Genomic DNA, 22283 nt, shown 5'->3' with positions numbered 1-22283 from the left:
GGTCAGAGCAGGGACAAACCTGAGACTGGGAGTAGCATAGGAGTTTGTAGTCAGGTTGCAGGCCAGGGTTGATATCAAGAGTCAGAGTCTGAGTCAGGTTTCACAATCTGAGTCAGGAGGTGAAGTCTAGATCGAGCCAAGGTCAAAGTCAGGAATTCAGGATCGAGGAGTAGGGATGGTCACGGTAGTTACAGGAGATCTGCGTTGTTGCCTGGATGCTTCCTGAAAGGACCCCTGGGTTTATATGGGTCAGGAAGCCAATCAGTAGCCATGAGACTGCTGTCTGTCAAACCCCTCAGGCAGACCTTCCCATGGCCTGGGTGCAGCCTGGAGATACCAGCTGCCTGGTAGCTGTAGAGGCCTGGGTTCTAGACCTGTGGGGCCTGAGAAAAACAGACATATTTTGGGATGGTGCTAGGATATGGGAGGTTGAATTCAGGCTTGCATAATGTGGTACAAATGCTGGAGCCCCAGGTTGGTACCCAGTGTTCAACAATTTTTAACCCCGGGTTACACAAGAGTGTAGATGCTGAAACCCAGGGTCTGCTAACTCAAGTTCCACTAACCCTGGGCTTACATTGCAGTGTAGACATACCCTGAGAGTGAGAAGGAAGCTACTACTGGTTGAGACGTCCTCAGTAGAGATTAAGAAGGTCCTTTGAAGAAATTTCCAAAGCAATAATGTCAAAATGATGTAGGGTAGATAGTGGACAATGAATTTGCAATTAGATTTTGCAGCAAAAAAGAGCAAAGCAAGTTGAGGCTACATATGCAGAGGCAGCACATCACCCAACTGGCAGGTGTTAGCTCATCCCTATACAGTTCTGGTGTAATTACATCTTGAATACTGGTTTTCAGAAGCTCATCATCAGAATCATACCAATAAACTACAGGGAGTTTCAGAGAAGAACAACTAAAAGTGCATAGAAGCCTGTGAAACAGATTTGTGACAAAAAAATTAAAAAGCGAGCTGGATGGATGAGGTTTTCAAAAGAGTTCAGTATTGACCTAACTCATTCCCATCCAGATATGAAGTAGACTGGCTAAGAAATTACTAAACTGTTTGACAACAGTCAACAAATATTTGAAGAATGAAATCATTCAAAAGGAAAAGAGGAGCAATGGGTTGAAATTAGAAAATATAGGCTAAATCTCAGGACATTTTTCTCAAGGGAAGTGGCCGACACCAGACCAAAATTAACTGGCAATTAGTGCAATTAGAAAAAAAATATGATCCAACTACTATGCAGTAATGTATGCATACTACTGGGAGTTTGCATGCAAACTGAGGAAATGGCTATTCATGTGCCTAATTGACCAGTTTTGTGCATAAATGCCCAGTGTGTCCATTTAGTCACAGTGTTGACTGGTATAAATACAGGCATGGAACTGTATGTTCAGGTGTTACAGGCTTTTTAATTAAAAATTGGACCTTTAAAATTACACAGGAGGAAGCACTAGGACACAAGAAAAGTGTCCTGCATTGGCAGAGAGATGAATTAGATAACCTAATAGGTCTTTTCCTTTTCTACATCTGTTTTTAATTGAATCTCTACGCCTGCTTTGTCTACAGATAATGTTGTAATATAAATCACACACAGACAGAGGCTCCTCAAACATAACTGCTTTATTTAACTGCTACGGTAGCAGACAACTACTCATCTCTCTGAGTTCAGCCCTTGCTGATAGTGCCTGTGTTCCTCTTAAAATGAGACGGTCTGGTTTAAAGCTCTGGTTGTTGAGCTCGTTATTCTTCTTGTACTGTTACTGTAAAGGACTTTCTTATTAACTTACTCCAACTCCTCACCCATTTTTTGCTCATGGACTCTCTTGGTCCCATAAAGTTAAGTTGTAACAAAGTCATGCCATGCCTTCCCTTGTGCTTGTGTCCATACCTAATGTAAATTGGTTAATCCCGTTAAATGTCGCTATTGAACATTCCTGACAATACGGTTGCTGATTATATTTAGTAGATTTTACCTTTACCATTACCTTTGGATCTGTACTAGTATTAGCCACAGTAAGAAATTATTTGGTAAAAAGGGCTGGTGTAGACACAGCCTAAGGTAAAATGAAAAAGGACAAACGCTTCTTTTAAAATGCAAATTAAGACTCTCATCATCAACACAAAGGGAGTTAATAACTAATCTTTTTACTGATCTGTAATTGCTTATCCCACTCCTTTCCTAGGTTGTACTATATTCTTTGTTCAACAAATCACTCTAGATTCCCTGATGTTGAGACACTGAGAATTCAGGCTGAGGGGAATGTTTCAGTGAGAGATACGTGTGCAGACAATATTTGTGCGTATGTGCGTTTAAATTTAATATATTACTAATTGTCTGGGAATGATACAAAACAGGCTAGATATTCTGGATATTCCCCCCAAAACACCCCCCCCCCCAATTTGTTAATTTGCTTTTGACACAGAGGGCTCAATTGGACCATATAAATGATACATTCTGGGAAAACAGACAAATAGAAGAGTGCATATTCTATTCGATGGAGCATTTGAAGTCTTTAAAGTCCCCAACACCTTTCAGTCTACCATCATGTTTTCTATCTGATAATAACTTGTTCCAAGTCGTATTACCATGGTTGGCTGCACCCTATCACACCTTTGGATTAGGAAAGTGGAGCTTAGAAGTATTTGTGAAGTATTTCTTGATTATTCACAAGTTAGCTCCTGATTGAAGTAGGCTGCAGCAAAACACCAAGTTCACCCCTGCGTGTAGCAAAAGCTCTGAACCATGCTTCAGGAAATTGACCTTCAGAAATTATTATGACCTTCAAACTGTTGCTACATCACTGAAGTGAGTTTTTTGTGGAATTTGATGATAAGCCTGTGGATTACTGGGTGATACTATGTCAACACCTTTGATAAAAGCACTTGCGAAAAAGACAGGTATCTGAAGAAATGATTTCAAACACTAACACTTCACAGAGGAAAAACATTTTTTTACAGAACTTCTTCAAGATAAACCAGTTTCTAGAACAGCATATATATTCTTATTTACAGGAATATTTATGGAGCAATAAAAAGAAGCATTTGATATTATGAACAGTTACCTATAGAGAACTGTTTAGAACAATAAACTTTGAGTTACTAACATTTGCTAATTATTATTATTTGTATTGCAGTAGCACTTTAGGGATGCCAGTCTTAGACAAGAACCACATTGTGCTAGTCACAAACACAGAACTAAAAAATAGTCCCTGCCCCCAATAAATGCTTTTATTATTAAGGAAATTTTAGTAACTGATCTGTGTCATGATTTACCATGAATCTATTTGTCCAATAATTATATTTCAAAATCTTTTTTCCTAGCAGTGTTTGTAAAATAAAATACACTTTTATTACATAGATGATATTATCTTTCTTTTTTGTTCTATTTATATCATTTTTCAAATAGAATGGATGCTCCCTTCTACTACAGTAATTGTTGGAGCTAGGTTTCTTAAGTATGTGTGGGGGGAGGTCGAGGTCAGTGGATAAAACATGGGAGTTTCACGTTTCACTGTTATTGTATGTAACCTCTAAGGAGATTAATGAATTTATTATTAGTTCTGATAGCTGCTCTTGTTTAGACATAGTACAGTTGCTGGTAGCTTCTAGCATGTCACTTAGTATCTCATGATTCCAGAAATCTACCCTCTTTTGGACCACTTCTGAATTGATTTTTGTCACAGGCCCTATGTACTCTGCAGCAAGCTGGACCTACAGACTATGATTTCCAAGGGAGTTAGGGTATGTCTACACTACTGGCAAGTTACAGTGATGTAGCTATGCTGGCATAACTCCATAGAGTAGACACAGCCTACACTGATGGAAGGATTTTTTTCTACTGACGTAGGAACACCACCTCCCCTAATGATGGTACTTGAATTGATGGACTGATGCATTCTTCTGTCAACATAGCTGTGACTAAAGTGGAGGTTAGGTTGGCATAGCTACATTGATGAGGGGTGAGAAAGATCCATACTTCTGACAAACATAGTTATGCTGATCTTAGGCCCCATCTGCACTGGCAAGTTTGTGTGCAGTAAAGCAGCTTGGAGCACTGTAACTCCCGAGGTGTACACACGGCCAAGCCACTTAGTGCACAGAAACTGTGCAATTGTAGCGCTCTAAAAAAACCGCCCCGCAGAGAGGTGTAGAGCTTTCTGCACCGGGGCTACAGTGCTGCGGTACCAGTGTAGACACCGTGGTGATTACAGCGCTGCAATTGGCCTCCAGGAGGTGTCCCGCAATGCCTGTTCTCACCTGTCTGGTCATTTGTTTGAACTCTACTGTCCTGCCCTCAGGAGATCAACTGTCATCCCCACCCTATACATTCCTTTGCAAATTTGAAAGTCCCCTTCCTGTTTGCTCGGTGACGTGTACAGTGGTCTTAGTGCATCTTTCCAGGTGGCCATGCCTGCTCCACACAGCAGGCAATCTCCCGCTTGGAGCAATGCTGAGCTGCTGGACCTCATCAGCATTTGGGGAGAGGAGGCAGTGCAGTCACAGCTGCGCTCCAGTCATCAGAATTATGGTATCTACAGACTGATTTCTAGGTGCATGATAGAAAGGGGCCATGACCGGGACACACTGCAGTGCAGGGTCAAAGTGAAGGAGCTGCGGAATGCCTACCAAAAGGCGCATGAGGCAAACCACCACTCCGGTGCTGCACCCACAAGCTGCCAGTTCTACAAAGAACTTGATGCGATACTCAGTGATGACCCCCACCTCCACTGCGAAGGACCCTGTGGATACTTCATTGGCTTGCGTGCCATTCGAGAGTGGACCGAGCCAGGAGGAGGCAATCTTGTGGGGAGGGGAAGGGGACCCTGAGGCAGAGGATGACTTGGAGGCCAGAGATGCATGCAGTCAGGAGCTCTTTTCTAGCCCAGAGGGGCCTAGCGAGTCACAGCAGTTGGAGTTTGGCGAAGTGTAAACAGGAGAGGAGGCCCCTGGTAAGTGGATCTGATTTGGGGAATTGATTAAGTGAGTTGTTGGGGGCAGGAGGGTTGCAGAAAGCAGGCTTGTCTCCCACCTCATCCCTAGTCTGAGAGGCGGAACAGGCTGTTGATAAACTCCCTCACTTCCTTGAAATCTCCCTCAGAGATCTCCAGGAAACTCTTCTGGAGATACTGGGCAATCTGCTGTCGTGGGTTCCTTGGTAGAGCTGCTTTGTTTCTTGCCCCATTAGCGGTAACTTTCCTGCGCCACTTTGCCGTGACTGGTGGGGGGGACCATTGCTGCACACAGGCAAGCTGCATAGGCACCAGGGCAGAAGCCGCAGGCTTGGAGAAGACCCTCCCTTGATTCTCTGCTCACCCTTAGCAGCGAGATATCTTCCATAATGATAACATCCTGTGGAAAGTGTGAGGACAGGAATGATTATCAGGCACCCCCTACAGTGCTGGCTCTCCCCAAGTGCCTAAGAGCCACATGCCCAGTGTACAGCAGGGTCCCGGCGGGGAGCGCAGCAGGGAAGGGCAGCGAGCCCGGCCGCGGCCCCACTCTCCCTGACTGGCCAGAGCGCCAGGGGGAGGGCGGAGAGCCCGGCTGCGGCTCCGCTCTCCCCAGTGGCCGGCACGCCGGGGTGAGGGCGGTGAGCCTGGCCGGGGCCCTGCTCTCCCTGACTGGCCGGAGCGCCGGGGGAGGGCGGCGAGCCCGCTGCGGCTCCTCTCTCCTCGGGTGAGTGCCGCCCCAAGCACATGCTTGGTAGGCTGGTGCCTGGAGCCGGCCCTGCCAGGAACAGTGATTTACCCTGCACCTGTGGCTATTCACCATTTTGGGGATCTTGTGGCTCATGTGTGCTTGCCTGGGGTCAGCCAGTTAGTGACAGGTGTGTGAGTACTGGCTGTGTTTTAAAGCACTGAAACAGTGTTGTCTGTCTTGCAAACAATACTGCTTCTGTAAAATGTTGCATTTAAACTTCATAGAGATGACCTTGGGAGCACAGCCTCCCTCTTTGTTATCGGCGGCAGACCGTCTGTGCAGAATTAGAAAGCGTCCAAGAAGAATTATGTTAAGGCCCCTTCTTGCATCGTGTGCATCAATCACCTCCTAGCATTACAAGCACTTTCAGCTTCAAATTGCTGCCTCAAAGCATCCCTAATCCTTATGGCCCCACACTGTGCCCCTCTAATAGCCCTGGTCTCTGGTTGTTCAAACGTAACCTCCAGGCGCTGAGCCTCTGTGGTCCAGCTCAGAGTGAAGCTTTCACTCTTCCCCTCACAAATATTATGGAGTGTACAGCACGTGGCTATAAGCATAGGAATATTGTCATTGGCCATGTCCAGTTTCCCATACAGGCATGGCCAGTGGGCTTTTAAATGGTCAAATGCACACTCCATAGTAATTCTGAACTTGCTCAGCCTGTTGTTGAACCGCTCCTTGCTGCTGTCAAGTTGCCCCGGGTATGGCTTCATGAGCCACGGCATTAAGGGGTAGGCGGGGTCTCCTAGGATCACAATGGGCATTTCAACTTCTCCTACAGTGATATTCTGGTCACAGAAGAAAGTCCCAGCTTGCAGCTTCTTTAACAGGCCAGTGTTCGGAAAGATGCATGTGCCAGGTACTTTTCCGGACCAGCCTGCATTAATGTCTGTGAAACACCCATGTTTATCCACAAGTGCCTGGAGAACCATTGAGAAATACCCCTTGTGATTAATGTACACGGTGGCTAGGTGGTCTGTTGCCAGAATTGGAATGTGCGTGCCATCGATCGTCCCTCTGCAGTTATGTGTGCAAAGCCATCCACAATGTCACACACGTTGCCCAGAGTCATGAGTCTTTCGGAGCAGGATGCAATTAATAGCCCTGCACACTTCCATCAACATGACTTGGTCGACGTGGTCGACTTTCCCACTCCGAACTGGTTAGTGACCGATCGGTAGCCGTCTGGAGTAGCCAGCTTCCACAGTGCAATCGCTACTCGCTTCTCCAATGACAGGGCAGCTCTCATTCTTGTATCCTTGCATCGCAGGAATGGGGCGAGCTCATCATACAGTCCCACGAATGTGGCTTCCCTCATGCCAAAGTTCTGCAGCCACTGCTCATCGTCCCAGACATGCATCACGATGTGATCCCACCACTCAGTGTTTTTTTCCCAAGCCCAAAAGTGGCGTTCCACTGTGGTCAGCCCCTCCGTGAATGCCATAAGCAATCTCGTGTCATAGCTAGTATGCGTGGAGAGATCAATGTCGCACTCCTCTGGCCTTTGTAGTTTAAGGAATAACTCCACTGGCACTCATGACGTGTTGGTCAGTGTGAGCAGCATACTGGGCAACATCTCGGGATCTATTCCTGCAGCCCGAAAGAGGTAGTGCAGGGCGCATAGTACATAGTACAGAAAGATGGCACCAAATGCGGACGGAAGCACAGGGATTGCTGGGATGCGAAGTAATGCATCATGGGGCATTGGGAGAGGACCCAGGATGCCCTGCGACCCCTTCCGCCTTCCCACAAGTCTTAGCGGCAAAAGAGAAAGAGATGCTCTGTGGGATAGCTGCCCAGAATACACCGCTCTGAATAGCGCCTCAAGTGCCACAAGTGTGAACACGCTATTGCGCAGGCAGCTGTCAGTGTGAACACACAACAGTGGTTTTCCTTTGGTGCTCTCTGAGCGGTGCTGTAACTGCTGGCACTGTAACTTTGCAAGTGTAGACGTGACCTAAGTTTTAAGTGTAAACCAGCGCATAGACAATCCACAATCGCAGGTTTTGGGAACTCAACTTCTATAGGCGCCTTTGAAAATCCAAGCCACGTTCTACAGACAAGCTCATTTTTGTAGTGCTCTGATGCAGCTGGCTGAAAATTCTGTGGTTGCATCAAGTACATTGAAAAATGGAAGTTTTCATGTAGTTAATTCATTCTGTACATTTCTTGCTTTTCAAAAATACAATTTATTTCAAACTACCCATATATATTGAATTTTCAACATGCAGCAGAATTTCTTATGGATAATGCATAACTGCATTGTAAAAGTTGTTAGAGGGCAACCAGAGGTTAGAGCAACAAGGTGGGCTACAGCTGGAGCTTATCATAACCAGAAAGGCCTGAGAGATAGTTTGCATGTTTAGAATCCAGGGAATAGCTGAGGCTTTCAGAAATTAGGAGCAAGGTAGCTTCTCTTTCCTTCCACCATGTGGACAGGTACCTATTTCTTGGTCCCAGAAACCCATGATAGCAATTATCTGCACCATTTGGTATCAGCCACAACCCTTAAGAGCTATCCGTGCCCCCCCCCCCACACTAACTGCCAGTATATAGAACCAATATGATTCCCTCTAAAGCTTACCAGTAAAATAGTTAATAATGTTGACCTTTAAATTGTCATAATTAGGCTTCAGAGTATTCAGTTAAGATGAATGGGAAAATTCAGGAAAATGACATATCTGTTTACACAAAGTAAAATCAGAATAAAGCAGAATCAAAGGAAACGCTCAGGTTCCTTTCTACAAGAAATGGAATTAAAAATCAGAATAGAATGTTGTCCATTCACTCTCATAGACTCATAGACTTTAAGGTCAGAAGGGACCATTATGATCATCTGGTCTGACCCCCTGCATGTTGCAGGCCACAAAGCCGTCCCTACCCTTTCCCCTGACTCTGCTGTTGAAGTCCCCAAATCCTGTGGCTTAGTGACTTCAACTGGCAGAGAACCCTCCTGCTAGTGATCCCTGCCCCATGCTGTGGAGGAAGGCGAAAAACCTCCAGGGCCTCTGCCAATCTACCCTGGAGGAAAATTCCTTCCCGACCCCAAATATGGCGATCAGTAAAACTCCCATGGCAGAATCTCTGTTTTGTTCATGCTAATATCAAAACCCATGTAATTTACTGACCGCCTAATCCAAAAGTTCCCATTGACTGCAATGGACTTTAAATAAGATTTTAAGAGGTACAAGTGCAATTTGTTTAAGGAAAATATTAGAAAGGTTTGAAACACAATGTGCTTCCACCTTTAGATGATCAGGATGTCGCAGTGTTCTCCCACTCATAAAACAAAATAACAGAAAATATGACCCAAACCACTTCATTATGAAATGCTGAAATAAAACAACAAGCAACAAGTTGTACAATGTTTTGTGTTGAGGCCTTACTTTAAATTGAAGCAGCATGACATTTGGCCATGCAATTTACCAGTTGAAGAGTGGTCTAGACCTAAAATTTAGGCTGACTTAGTTACATTGCTCAGGGCTGTAAAATATTTCATGCCCTGGTGCAACATAATTTGGATGACCTAACCCCGCTCCCCATATACATACCCATAGATGCATCGAGGTCTATTGAATACTGCCTCTCAGAGAGGTAGATTACATACATCTGCAGAAAAATCTCTTCTGTGAATGTAAGAAGCATCTACATTATAGCAGCACAGTTGCAGTGCAGTAGCTGTGTTGCTGTAGCCACTTTAGTGTAGACATACCCTGAGAGATAATGAACCGCTTTAAGTAATGCCCTTTAATCAAACAGCCAATTCTCAATTTACACTAAATAGGTCCATCAAAAATTTCTCAGTTAAGCAACTGAAGGAGATAGAAGACTATTTGAGAGAGAAAGCTAAAAATATAGCAGCATATTTATAGGTGATAGCAGATTAGATTATAGTAGATTAGAAACATAAAATACAAGAGGTGCATAGACATGAGTTGAGAGTGATAATATGAGGATCCCTTGTGGAATTTTTTAAATGAGAACCACCATAGTTTTCTTAAATTAAAGAAGTATAGTGGAATCCAAGAAATAGTAATAGTGTCTGATTCAGAGCCAGGAAAGAGCAGACCTAGAGTAAAACCTGAAAGGATGGGGTCAGAAAGCAGTAAATTTGACTCTAGGGATATAAACAGAAATGTGTTAAGAAATAAATGGAAAGGAACAAAGTGTTGGAGACCAAGAAGTATGGAAGGATTTAGTGCAATCCTGAAATGGCCACAAGAGAAATTATCTTAGAACCCATCAATCATACTAGAAAGGAATACAGCAAAGTCATTGAGCGTAAACACTGGCAAATCACCCATAATCTGAGGAAAAGAAACTCCTAGGAAGGAATTAAAAGTGTGAAAAAGTTGCTGAGCATTTTGACTCTAGTTTGCAATCAATGAGATATAAAAATTCTCCTTAGTGGAAGCCAAATACTCCTTACTGAGTAAAAGGTTTTACTAGGCAATGCACAGATTATGAGCAAACTTGGATTAACTCCAGCAGCCCGCAGAACAGTGAACCAGTTTCTGAAGTTTGCAATGTTCTGTTCAGAGAACTAGGGTTGCAAAGCCCTGGCCCTAGAGGATCTGGTCATTTTTAGGCAAAATTATACAACAAATGCATCAGATTTAAAAAGTAAACAGTGTTGTTGCAACCATGTTGGCCCCCAGAATATTATAGAGACAAGGTGGTTGAGGTAATATCTTTTATTGGACCAACTTCTGTTGGTGAGGGAGACCAACAAAACTTGGTCCATAAAAGACATTACCTCACCCACATTTTCAGACTTGAAAAGGTCCATCATAACATTAGCGTTTCCTAACTTCTGATTTGTTAACCTTAATGTTCTTTTAACACAAATGATTTGTGTGTGTTTGTGGGAATTTTCATAGCTCTTTGTTTTTGTTTGGGAAATTGAAGAAAAGAACTGAAGAAAAGAATGGTGAAACATTTTGGCTAGACTCCAGACTAGATATGCCTTAAATAAGGGATACATAGATGATTAAATTCATCCCAGAATGGAGGGCAGGGACACTGCTCTTTGCACAATGTAACCCATACATACAGGCTGCACATGCAGTGTTTCCTGCTGAGAGGTTGCCGATGACTATACACTCTAAATGCCTCATGAAGAATTTCTATGCTGGCCCCAAATAGACCACTTATATGATGATCCATGCTGTGAGTGATCTGGGATAAGTCAAGGGAGCAACTACTGATCTGAGTTTATGCAAATGCAGTAATGCCAATGACCCATGCAACTGTTGCAGAGGGGCACTAACTGTTGATTTTACCCACAAGCTAGACTAAGAACCAGTGAGGGGTAAGTATGCACAACTGCCCCACATCCTGGATTTCACCTCTCCAACATCCCCAGAGATCCCAAAGAGTTGGACTCCAAGCAGGTGGAGTGAATTCCAATGAAAGTGAGAGTGCTGGCCTCATTCAGTGTGCACCTGAGGAGATTCCTCTTGTGTTCTTGCATTCCCAATGTTCCTCATTGCCTCTCTCAACAGTCAGCATCACCATCCCCTGGCTGCCCCTTCTACTGACAACCCCTAAATCCTTGATTCAGTGGATCCTTCTTGAGATTAATCTCCCCAACAGATTTCAGAAACTCCATGAGAAAGCAACTAGTAGTGACTTCCATTTCTTGTTCAATTCCTGAGGTTTGCATATGAACAGGACAGCTTTCTCTCACTTGAAAAACTAATAAATGTGCTCCATCCCATAATGTCATCTGCAGCCCATAATATTTCACTCCTTCTTTTCAAAGTGCCACAAAACCAAAATAATGCACATCTTCATCATTTGGTAAAATCCAAATGAATTTTCACTAGAATAAGCAAAGGCACTTCTTACTGAAGAGTCTTCTGAACTTCAACTTTCTATCTCCTAGATGTTCAGGTGCTAGGGCTGCCCAAATAAAAAGTTTGAAAGTTTTTTAATAACAATGAAAAAAGTATTTTTTCAATCTTTCAGTACTAAAAATAGATTTATTTATTTTTGCTCATTTATTTATTTGTTTGTTTTAAATTTGGGGCAAAGATTAAGGCCAGGTCTACACTATAAATTTACATCATTATAATTTCATTGCTCTGGGACGTGGAAAATAAAAAATATATAATGAAAAATCCACACCCCTGAGCAACACGGCTATATTGACCTAATCACCGGCATAGACACCGGTGCACTGACAAGTGGGCTTCTCCTGTCAGCATAGCATACCTCACAGAGGTAGATTAACTACTCCAACGGGAGAAGCTCTCTCATTGGCATAGTAGCATCTTAATTGAAATGCTATGCTACTGCAGCATTTTAAGTATAGACCTGCCCTTTGACTGGTTGATTGGTGAAAGTTTCATGAGTTTATGAACGATTGAACATGGAAGATTATTAATGGAAATGCTCATGCACCTATAACTATCTTTATCACTAATGTTCCAGCTTTAACATTATGGCCATGTCTACACTCCAAAATTATGCCAACCTAAGTTAGGTCAACATATAGGTCCCACAGCTATTAAATCGCTTGTGTGTGATCGCACTTGGCTACTTGTGTCAGGGGTGTGTGTCCTCACCACAATCACTTGTATTGATGCAGAATGTAGGGCACTGTGGCTAGGTATTCCACTGTGCAACTCACCACTTTCCAGCACAGGGTCTTTTGGGAAGTTCTTGCATGCCTGATGGGGCCGAAATAAGCCACTCAGGGGTGACTGGGAGCATGGGTTCAACTTCCCACGTTAGTAGTCTCCATCCCATAATTTCATCTGTAGTCCATAATATTTCAAGCTTTTTTTTTAAAGTCCCACAAAACTGCATGCCTCTCCTCATTGTCTGCCATCTCTGAGAGAAGCATGGAGCCTGCACAGCCCTGAACTATTGTCATGAGCATTGCAAGCACTGGGAGCCTGATTCTGCAGTATTTGCAGAGCTTCAAGAGGAGCTGCAGGGAACATGAAGATTCCTTGGAGGCTAGATTGCTGTGGGACATAGAAAGAAACAATTAAAGATTGTTGGTGGCATTCATGGAGCAGCTGGAGATGGTGATGCGTCAGTTCTGGGCCTGAGAAATGAGCAGTGACTTGTGGGAACACATTGTCATGCAGATTTGGGATGAGAAGCAGTGGCTGCAGAACTTTCGCATGTGCAAGGCCACATTCCTAGATCTGTGCACCGAACTCGCCCCAGCCCTCCAGTGCAAGGACACCAAAATGAGAACTGCACTAGCAGTTGAGAAATGAGTGGTGATTGTACTATGGAAACTTGAATGCCAGATTGTTACCAGTCAGTTGGGAATCATTTTGGAGTCAGAAAATCCACCCAAAGGGCCATTGTCATGCAAGTGTTCAGGGGCATTAATCATCTCCTGCTATGTAGGACAGTGACTCTGGCAATGTGCAGGACATAGTGGATGGTTTTGCAGCAATGTGCTTCCCAAACTGTGGTGGGGCGACAGATAGCACACATATCCCTATTATAGCACCAGACCACTTTGCCACAAAGCACATCAACAGAAAGTTTTTTTCTATGGTTATGCAAGTGCTGGTGGATCATTGGGGACACTTTACTGACATCAGTGTGAGCTGGTCAAGGAAGGTGCACAAAGCATGCATCTTTAAGAACACAGGACTGTTCAGAAAACTGCAAGCAGGAACTTTCTTTCCTGACTTGTGGATCACTTTGGGGAATGTTGGAATGCCAACAGTGATCCTGGGTGACCCACCCTACCACTTGCTCCCATGGCTCATGCAGTCATACACCAGCCACCTAGGCAGCACCAAAGTACACTTCAATACAGGCCAGGCAGGTGCAGAATGACAGTTGAATGTGCCTTTGATAGTTTGAAGGATTGCTGGTGTTGTTTAGTTTCAAGATTGGACCTCAGTGAGAAATCCCAATGGTCATAGCTGTCTGCTGTGTCCTGCATAATATCTGTGAATCAAAGCAGGAAAAGTTTCCAGCAGGGTAGAGAGCAGGGGTGAAGTGGCTGTCTGCAGAATTTGAACAGCCAGATACCAAGGCTATAAGAAGAGCTCCACACAGAGCTATATGGCTCAGGGAGGCTTTGAAAGTCCATGTTAATAGTTAGCCAGAGTAGAGTATGCTGCTGTAGTACACTTCACCTGGCCTTTGTCTTTGGTGGTCTTGAATGAATCTTGTAGTGATTGCTGTATGAAGGAATAGAACATTGCCAACATACCTATTAATATTGCTTGTGAATGATGTTATGGGGCTATGTTGACATAGTGCAGTAACAGGAAATTGATCACTGTTAGACCTGCTCATCAACAGCCAAAATATGTTGTGAACTAATAAAGATGATGTTCCTGATGCCACGTGGAATGTTGACGGGGGAGAGGGGGTGCAGGGAGGTCCCGATATTGCGTACTTAATGGGCTGCAGAGGGAGGCAAGCCTGGGATTGTTGAACCTGTAGGTCGACCACTGTCTGCAGCCTCTCTGTTTGCCGTCTGAGAAGCACAAGCATCTTCTGCTGCATGTCCCTCTCCTTTTCCTGCACCTTTTCCCTCTGCTGTCTATCCTTGTCCATGCTGTCTGCAAGGGTGATCCTCCATTCCCTGTACTCATTCTCTGATGTAGCACTGACTTGCAGGATCTCCTGGCACATGTAATCTTGAGTCCTCTTCTTTCTTCTCCTTATCTGGCTCAGGCATTCTGCAGGTGTGAAAGAGGACACCCTGAAGGCTGCAATGGCAGCATCTACAGATAGCACACAGAGGTACCTTTATCAGAGTATTCACAATGGAAATCGAAACTTAAGACGCTGAAGTAACTCCCCTTGCGCTCCCAAAGTTGTAAGCACTGCATTCTCACGTCTGCTTGGGATTGATAGAACACAGCACCAGTCACAGCACCAGCCAGGGTGAGTATGGCCCTGTGGGAGGTTGGGTAAATGAGGGGGGGCAATAGCTGGCTGGCATGATGTTTGTTTCAATGGAACAGAATACTGGCACCATTTTCCACATATGGTGGTGATCTTAGCTGATATCTCACTCCTAAGGGTAACAGAGGCAGAGAGACCACAGCAGCTGCTAGCCTGTGAACTGCAATGATGCCTCCCGAAGTAATTACTTAGTGGTGTGGGAAAGTTTCCTACTGCAGAGGAAGAACTCAGGCAGCCCTCCCCAGAAACCTTTGGCAGAAGATTGCAGAGTGCCTACATGAAAGTTTCATCAAGGTCTCTACAGAGGATTCATGGGACATAAACAAATTGCTACACATAGCCCCCACTGCATATCTCTAGAGGGGAATGAAAAGCAGATAGTAACTACCTCTCTTGGTTCTCCCAGTACCTCTTCTAGCACAATTAAAAATGAGCAAATTGAAAGACATGCCATGCTACTTTGGAGGTGCCATTCCTGTAATTTCAAAGTGAACAGCACATTTACCAGAGGTTCCTTCCCCTGCATTAGGCTTGGCATGCTTGACGATTGGGACAGGCTAGACTGCGGTGGAGCAGCTGGATCCCCCAGTAACCTGTCCCTCATCCTCCTCATCCTCTTCCTCATCTTCCTCCTCCTGTTCACAACAGGGGCCTGTGACTAGGGCTCCATGGAAGTATCCACAGTGTTCTTGGGGAGGGAGGTCAGGGGCGGTCTCCACCAAGGATGGCATGCAGTTGTTTGTAAAAGTGGCAGCTCTGCGGCTCCACACCAGATTGATCATTGACCTTCCTGGCCTTCTGGTAGGCCTGTCACAGCTCTTTGGCTTTCATGTGGCACTGCTGTTGGTCCCTGTTGTAGCCTTTCTCCTGAAGCCCCTGAGCAATCTGCTCATAGATGTTCACATTTCTATGGCAGGATCAGAGCTGTGCCTGCACAGCCACTTCTCCCCACAAGCCCAGGAGATTCAATACTTTCTGTGTAGGCCACACAAGAGTGTGGCTAGAACGGGTAGCCAGCATGGGCAGTTACACTCAACCATGGAGAACTGTTAGTGTGCTTGCAAAGCTGGGTAACTAGGAAAAGGAATTTCAAAAATTTGCAGGGCTTTAAAGGGGAGGGGCGGCTTCCTGTCCACGTGATCCCTGGGCAGTGGAATTATCAATGGTGACCAGAATCATCACTGTGGGACCTTGTGGGATAGCTCCAGAAGGCCCGTAATAGTTGATGTATGTAATGCTGTATCTACACTGACTCTGGGTCGACCTAATTACACTAACCCTGACTCTATGCTGCATGGGGAGATGGTGTTACTAAGTCAGTGTAATGAGGCATTTATGTTGGCGAGAGCCAAATTTAAGTGAAGACACTTCCACAGCTAAGTCTTGCATCGACCTAACCGTTTACTGTAGACTGGACCCATGCATGGGCTTCATCCTGCAAAACACTTACACAATGCATAATTTAAAGAACCATAGTCTTCCCATTGATTAAGCTCTCACTTCATTAGGGCTATACAAGTTCTTAAAGATAAGCATTGTGTTAAAGATATTGGGCCCATGTATGTATGCATATAATGGAAAGAGAAAACACACACACACACATATATATACATATATATTTATGTAATCAATATATAACATGATATTAAAGAAATACGTATATACTGAGATTATTTAATACACATTTGAGAATATAATATATACAATATACAAATGGAAAAACAATTTCAGCAATTCAGATTACTTCAGAGACTTGTAACTGCTTGAAGTGATGTTTTTTGTAAACCTCATAGATGATATAAAGCAAGGTTGCTTTTTATTTGTATGTATCTGTTCCTTTCTGTTTACAATGTTTTTTTGGCTGTGATCAAAGTGCATGATTGCTATGTAAAACTCATTTATATTTACTACCTCAGTGTTACCTACATAGACATTTTGCTCTTCCTACCCATCACAAAGCCTGATTTCTAGTGGTAGTGTTGCTTTTCCTGTTGTCAAGATTTACTAGCAAAAATGGGAAATAGCAATTTGCTCACTGACATTGGTGCTAAATCCATACACTCATAATTTACTACCTGAAGGCTAGATTTATCCATGAAGAGTGAAAATTATTGCTTGAGATGTGCTGTCTCTTGCTGTTTACTCTCACCCTATAAGTAAGAAGGAAAGTTCTGCTTTTCACACTGCTATTAAAATAAATAAATAAAAATTGAACATCTTTTTGTTCCTTAAGTTTCCATAGCTTACAGCACATCAGATTGCACCCTGATAGAACAAATATTGAAGAAGATAAAAGAAAAGTAATTCAAGAAAGGAGAACTACCAAAAGGGTCAAATTGCTTGTGAATACTACCAGTTTACTGGTATCTAAAGACTTTGGTAGATGATATTGCTACTCATAGAACAAGTAACCCAATCTATGGCTTATCTCTTTCCTGAGGCTTAAAAAAAGAAAAAGAAAAAGAAAAATGTAGCTAGTGTTTATTATGAATTGAGTTCCATTCTATGTCCCTTTCCATGTGAAGGTCAAATGAAACAAGTATACATATCCTAACCTAAAGGAGTTAGGTATTTTTTCATTAAGCGTAGCACTTTGCTGTGGTTTTGTACTTGTGAATGATCACCCTGAAGTCCAGAAACAATCACAAATTTAATATACATAACTAGCATCTTCTGGTTTACATACAAAATTATCACTTTCAGAAAAATCTTTTCCAATTTAATTACAATGAAAAGTTGTAAATTATTTCATTGTGTTCATCCAGAATTGCATACATACATGACAAGAAAAAAAAATTCTAGAGTTAATCCAATGTATTTTATTATCATTTTAGGCCAAGCTTCCTGGTCTTGGATTTACATTTTTTATTATTCCTTCCTGCATCAGTCTCTGACTAACAAGCAGCAAATTATTTGTGGTTCATTAGACCAGCACCTGCCACTTTGGTCCTGGGATGTGCAGGCTGTTCACCCTATCAAGTACACATTCTACTTAACAAACAAGCTTCAATTTCTTTTACACCAACCTCAGACACCAAATATGCTGAATGCAGAACTACTTCCTAGCTCTGAAAACTTTCATCCTTATCTTAAGACTTTCTGCTTAGTCAGAGAGTTTTCTGACTTTTCCTTAATATTTTCTTAAACCATTGTGCATAGTATATGAGTGTAAAAGTCTTAGCACACTTATTCATAGCATCTTAAGCTCATCTGAAGCAAATTAGGCTGTTTACTTCGCAAGAGAATGATACATAATAAAACTCACCTGTATTAAAGTAAATCAGTTGAATAATATTACATTTTTCAACATTCCTCCTCCCCCAAGATTGCTTTGACTGCAACAACAGCAGTGCCAAGATTATAAGTAACCATTGTCCCAAATCTTCATTCTTCTGAAGCAGAAGTTCTCAAACTGGGGAGCAGGTCCCCCAGGGTGGGGCACGGAATGTATTCTGGGAGGGAGGTGAGAAACTTTTTTGGGAAAAAAACCATACTGCACACATTTTACCCTCATGAACTTACACAGCTGATTCCTCCAGACATATCAGGTCCTCAGATGGTGCTGTGCATTTGACTCTAGATGGCTTCCTCCCTATCATGAATGACTGACAAGCCAGAGGGATGGTGTTAGTCCTGCTGCCAGGGCCTCTCTGGCCTCTCCCTCATCAGTGTAGGGTCTGTATACTCCATCACACCTTGCTTCTAGTAATTTTAACAAGATGGAAAACACCTGTACTAGACTCTGAACTGTCCATTTTAATTCCAAACTAGATTTTAAATACAATTTACTGAATTTTTACATGGTCTCCAGTGTTGCTCCTTTTGGTCTCTATCCTACTCTCATTGAAGTCAGTGGCAAAACTCATACTGATTTCAGTGGGAATAGGTTCAAGCTCTTTTTTGTTAACTTTCAACATGCTGAGTTCAAAGGGTGCAGTATTCTTTTAAAAAGCAAACAAACACACAATATTTAAATAAACTAAAATTAGGATTCCAATATCCATGTTATTTGTTTAAACTGTGGACACAATTTATGTTAAACATCTGGTGGCAAGGGATTAATATCAGAATGATATACACATTTATAACCTATCTCACAGGATGCTTGCTTTGTGGGAAATTAAATTAGAATCTTCCTGAGATTTAATCTCTTTCAGTTTAAGAAAGCTGTTCCCAAGAAACTATATTGTGCAGTACCTAAGAAAATGTTCCATATGTTTTGAATATTCCCCTATGTATGTGAAATAGGTTGTAATAAGGAAATTGGGAGCTATCTTCTATTTGTCCAATATCTGATTAATCTCAAACTGCAATAATTTGTACAAATTACATCTTTTTCTTTTTTAGACTATGAAAGAAAACAGAAGTACAGCATCTTACTTTTTTTTGGTATCTGATCCAGAAAAAACAAACAAACAAACAAACAAAAGATGAAAGTTTCAAAGTGTCAGAGTTTTGAATTCAAAGTGATGTATGATATGTTTTCCTTTATTGTCACTACAACATCTTTATGGTTGCCATGCAAGTCACTGGGTGCACAATACTATGGTTGTTTGTATATAAAACTAGATTATATCATATTTTGTAGGCAGCAGATACTTATAAATGGTGAGGAACAAAACTGCTGTGCAAGCTTCCTTGCATATGGTGAGGGGACGGCGTGGTAGTGGGAGAGGGTCATGCTCACTACTGCATTCCTTCATGAGATGCATCTCCTTCCTTCTCTCCCTCCCATTGTGATAGTTCCACTACCTTGGCTGGTGCAAAGGGGGAAAGGCCAAGCCTCTGGGATTACTATGTCCCAGAGGAGTAGGGAGTATTCTGTCCCTGTGGTCACCTGAGTACAGGCTCTGCAGTTGTTCTAATATACAAAGCATAATTTGACATTGCTTGACAACCACATTATAAATAATTTTGTACTGTACAGCATCTTGTTATATGCAGATGGCACTTTCCTAATTCAGTTGGGTTAAATGGTTTCTATTCAGCCCATTCCTACTGCCAATTCCATCCCATTCTCCCCTTACATCGTCTCATCCCATCACTCTTATCTTATTCCTCTCCCTCCTTGACATTTAAATATGTGTACATGTATCAAGCTTCACCCCCAGTTCACACACACATAGTGATTTCTTAGCCAAACTATACATACTTAGATCTTTTCATCTTTGCTCATTGGTTAAACTCTTCAGGCCCCTAATCATTTTTGTTTTACTTCTGTGAACTCCCTCAGAATGGTCTGTATTTTGTTGGTAATAAGGTGCTTAGGATACACTATTTTAAATATGCTGCACCAGGCAGAGATGTGTAGAGAATGGCTTCCCTTTCTCTGTGTGTACAATATGCAACCCATAATTGTACGGGGGTCGCTTTTCTACTATACTGCATTATAAACTCATATCTAATTTGTTATCTACCATCATCCCTTGGGCCAGTGTAACACACAACAACATGAAGGTATTAACAAACATTGCAATTGTGTTGATTGGTAGTATTAATATATCTTAAGGATTTAATTATTTTCATATTTAAAAATAGTGTTCTTGTATGGGGAAATTAGGGCTAATGAACTCTTTTAGGGCTCTTTCACAGTTTATTCCCTCTTCCAGAGTATCAAATCTCTGTTCTTCTTCTTCCTTTCCACTTGCTTATTCAGGGTCAGCAACTTTTAAAGCCTTCTGCCAAAACTCATGATTATATACCTGGCTGTCACACAAATCACTCTTTCTAAGGATTGCTGAAATTTTGGTCCATGTACCTAGTCCTAGGTCTCCCCCGTGATCATCTTCCATTGAAAACCATTGCAAAGGCCAGCCTACAAATATAATTCTCAGGTCTCCACTGGACATGTCCATGCCATCGTAGCCTAACCATCCTCAACTTGTCTTCAGATGGGGCAACCCACATTAGTCCCCTCACAGCCTAATTTTATTACCTATCTCAACATCTTCATTTCAACAGTGGAGAGAATCCCAATTTCGTCTCTTGTGGCTGGCCAAGTCTTTGTTTCATACATTAGGATGGGTCAAAATACAATATTATACCCTGTACCTTTTAACTTTATTGGCATATTTTATCACAGAGAACTGAGGTCAGCTCCCTCCATTTGCACCAAGCAGCTTTGGTACAATGTTAGGCATTTCTCAGGAGGATACCACTGTCAGAAGCCATCAATCCTAGATATTTAAATTCTTTCACTTTTCTAAGCTCTCTGCCTATGATATCCTTTATAGTGATCCTCCTCCCTCAGTCTTACCAACATTCCTCCAAGTCCCACCTGCTCAAAACTGTGTTGCCACTGTTCAAAGTTGGTTTTCAGGATCTAAATCTTCCACACATATCACTGTCATCAGCAACAATCATAATTCAAGGCATTTTTGTATGTATATTCTTACTTATTACAGCCATACCAGCCGCAGTCATTAAAAGGCTCAACACTGACGCTTGGGGCAGGCCAACATTTACTGGAAATTCTCTGCTGTAGTCCCATTTGGTTTTGACTATGGTAGTCACTTCATCATACAGATCCTGGATATGTATTCCAGAGTATCAAATAAAGATGCTAAAAAAGGAACTGCAAAACATCCCTGCATTGCATCCCTAGACACCTCCCTCAATGCAATACATTACTATTTATCCTTACAAATCTTTGTTTGTTAAATCAGAGAACTTCTCAGTCTATCTCCCACAAGTATTCATATCCAGTTCAATTCGAATTAATGTTGAAAGTTATATTTTGTGAGACAGTATTGAACAATCTACTAAAATCCAAAGGTGTAATATCTGCTGAGTTGCCTACATCCCCTGATTTTGTACTTAATCAAAAAAAGCAATCTAGTTTGTCTAGCAACACCCATACTTCCTTCTGAGTGCCATGAATACTATACCCTGCTCCTCTTTGGCCTCCCAGCATCTCCTCTTGTACCACTCAGTCCATACAAAATCATCAAACAATCCACTGACTTCTTGCCTTTTTACCTTCAAGGCTCTACACAAAATGCCTAGATATCTGCTTTATTTACTCCAATCCATTCATGTTGTCCTCCTTAACATCCTTTTGTATCCTTTTTCCACTGTGGTCTCTGCAACTTCTTCCATGCTGTCCTTTGTGTGATAGGTGACCAACTTCTCTTTAATCAAACCCCTCCTTGAAATAATTTTTTTCTACAAAGCAAATCAATGTTAATCTTCTAAGTAAGTAAATAAATAAATAAATAAGTAAGTTTGTGTGTGCATGCACTCACAAATAAAACCCCAAAGAAGTAAGTATCCTTTTGAGACTAGGGTCTTGTTCACACAGAGACTTAGTGCAGGGCAAACCAGGGTATGGATCTACAGCGCACTAGCCTGAGACACACTAAGTCACTGCATGGACCTCGCTGCCACACACCAAAAGTTCCATAGTGCACTTCGATGTACTGTTGTTTGAAATAGCACCTCAGAAATAGCACTACCATCAAAGCACACTACAAAATTTGTAGTGGTCAGTTAGTGCATAGCAAGGTAGAATGTATACCTACAGTGGTGTACCTGACACTCACTACCAATCTTGTAGACAAGCCCTCAACCATCATCTAATAATCTAGTGTATTATGGAAAAAAAATGATGGAAAAATCCAGCCCTTCCTCCATAGCTGTAATATGGTTCCACTGCACCATTCTCAGGGAGGCCAAGATG

Source organism: Malaclemys terrapin, chromosome 6 (assembly GCF_027887155.1).
Source record: "Malaclemys terrapin pileata isolate rMalTer1 chromosome 6, rMalTer1.hap1, whole genome shotgun sequence".
NCBI classification, from domain to species: domain Eukaryota; kingdom Metazoa; phylum Chordata; order Testudines; family Emydidae; genus Malaclemys; species Malaclemys terrapin.
This window is presented reverse-complemented; position numbering follows the sequence as displayed.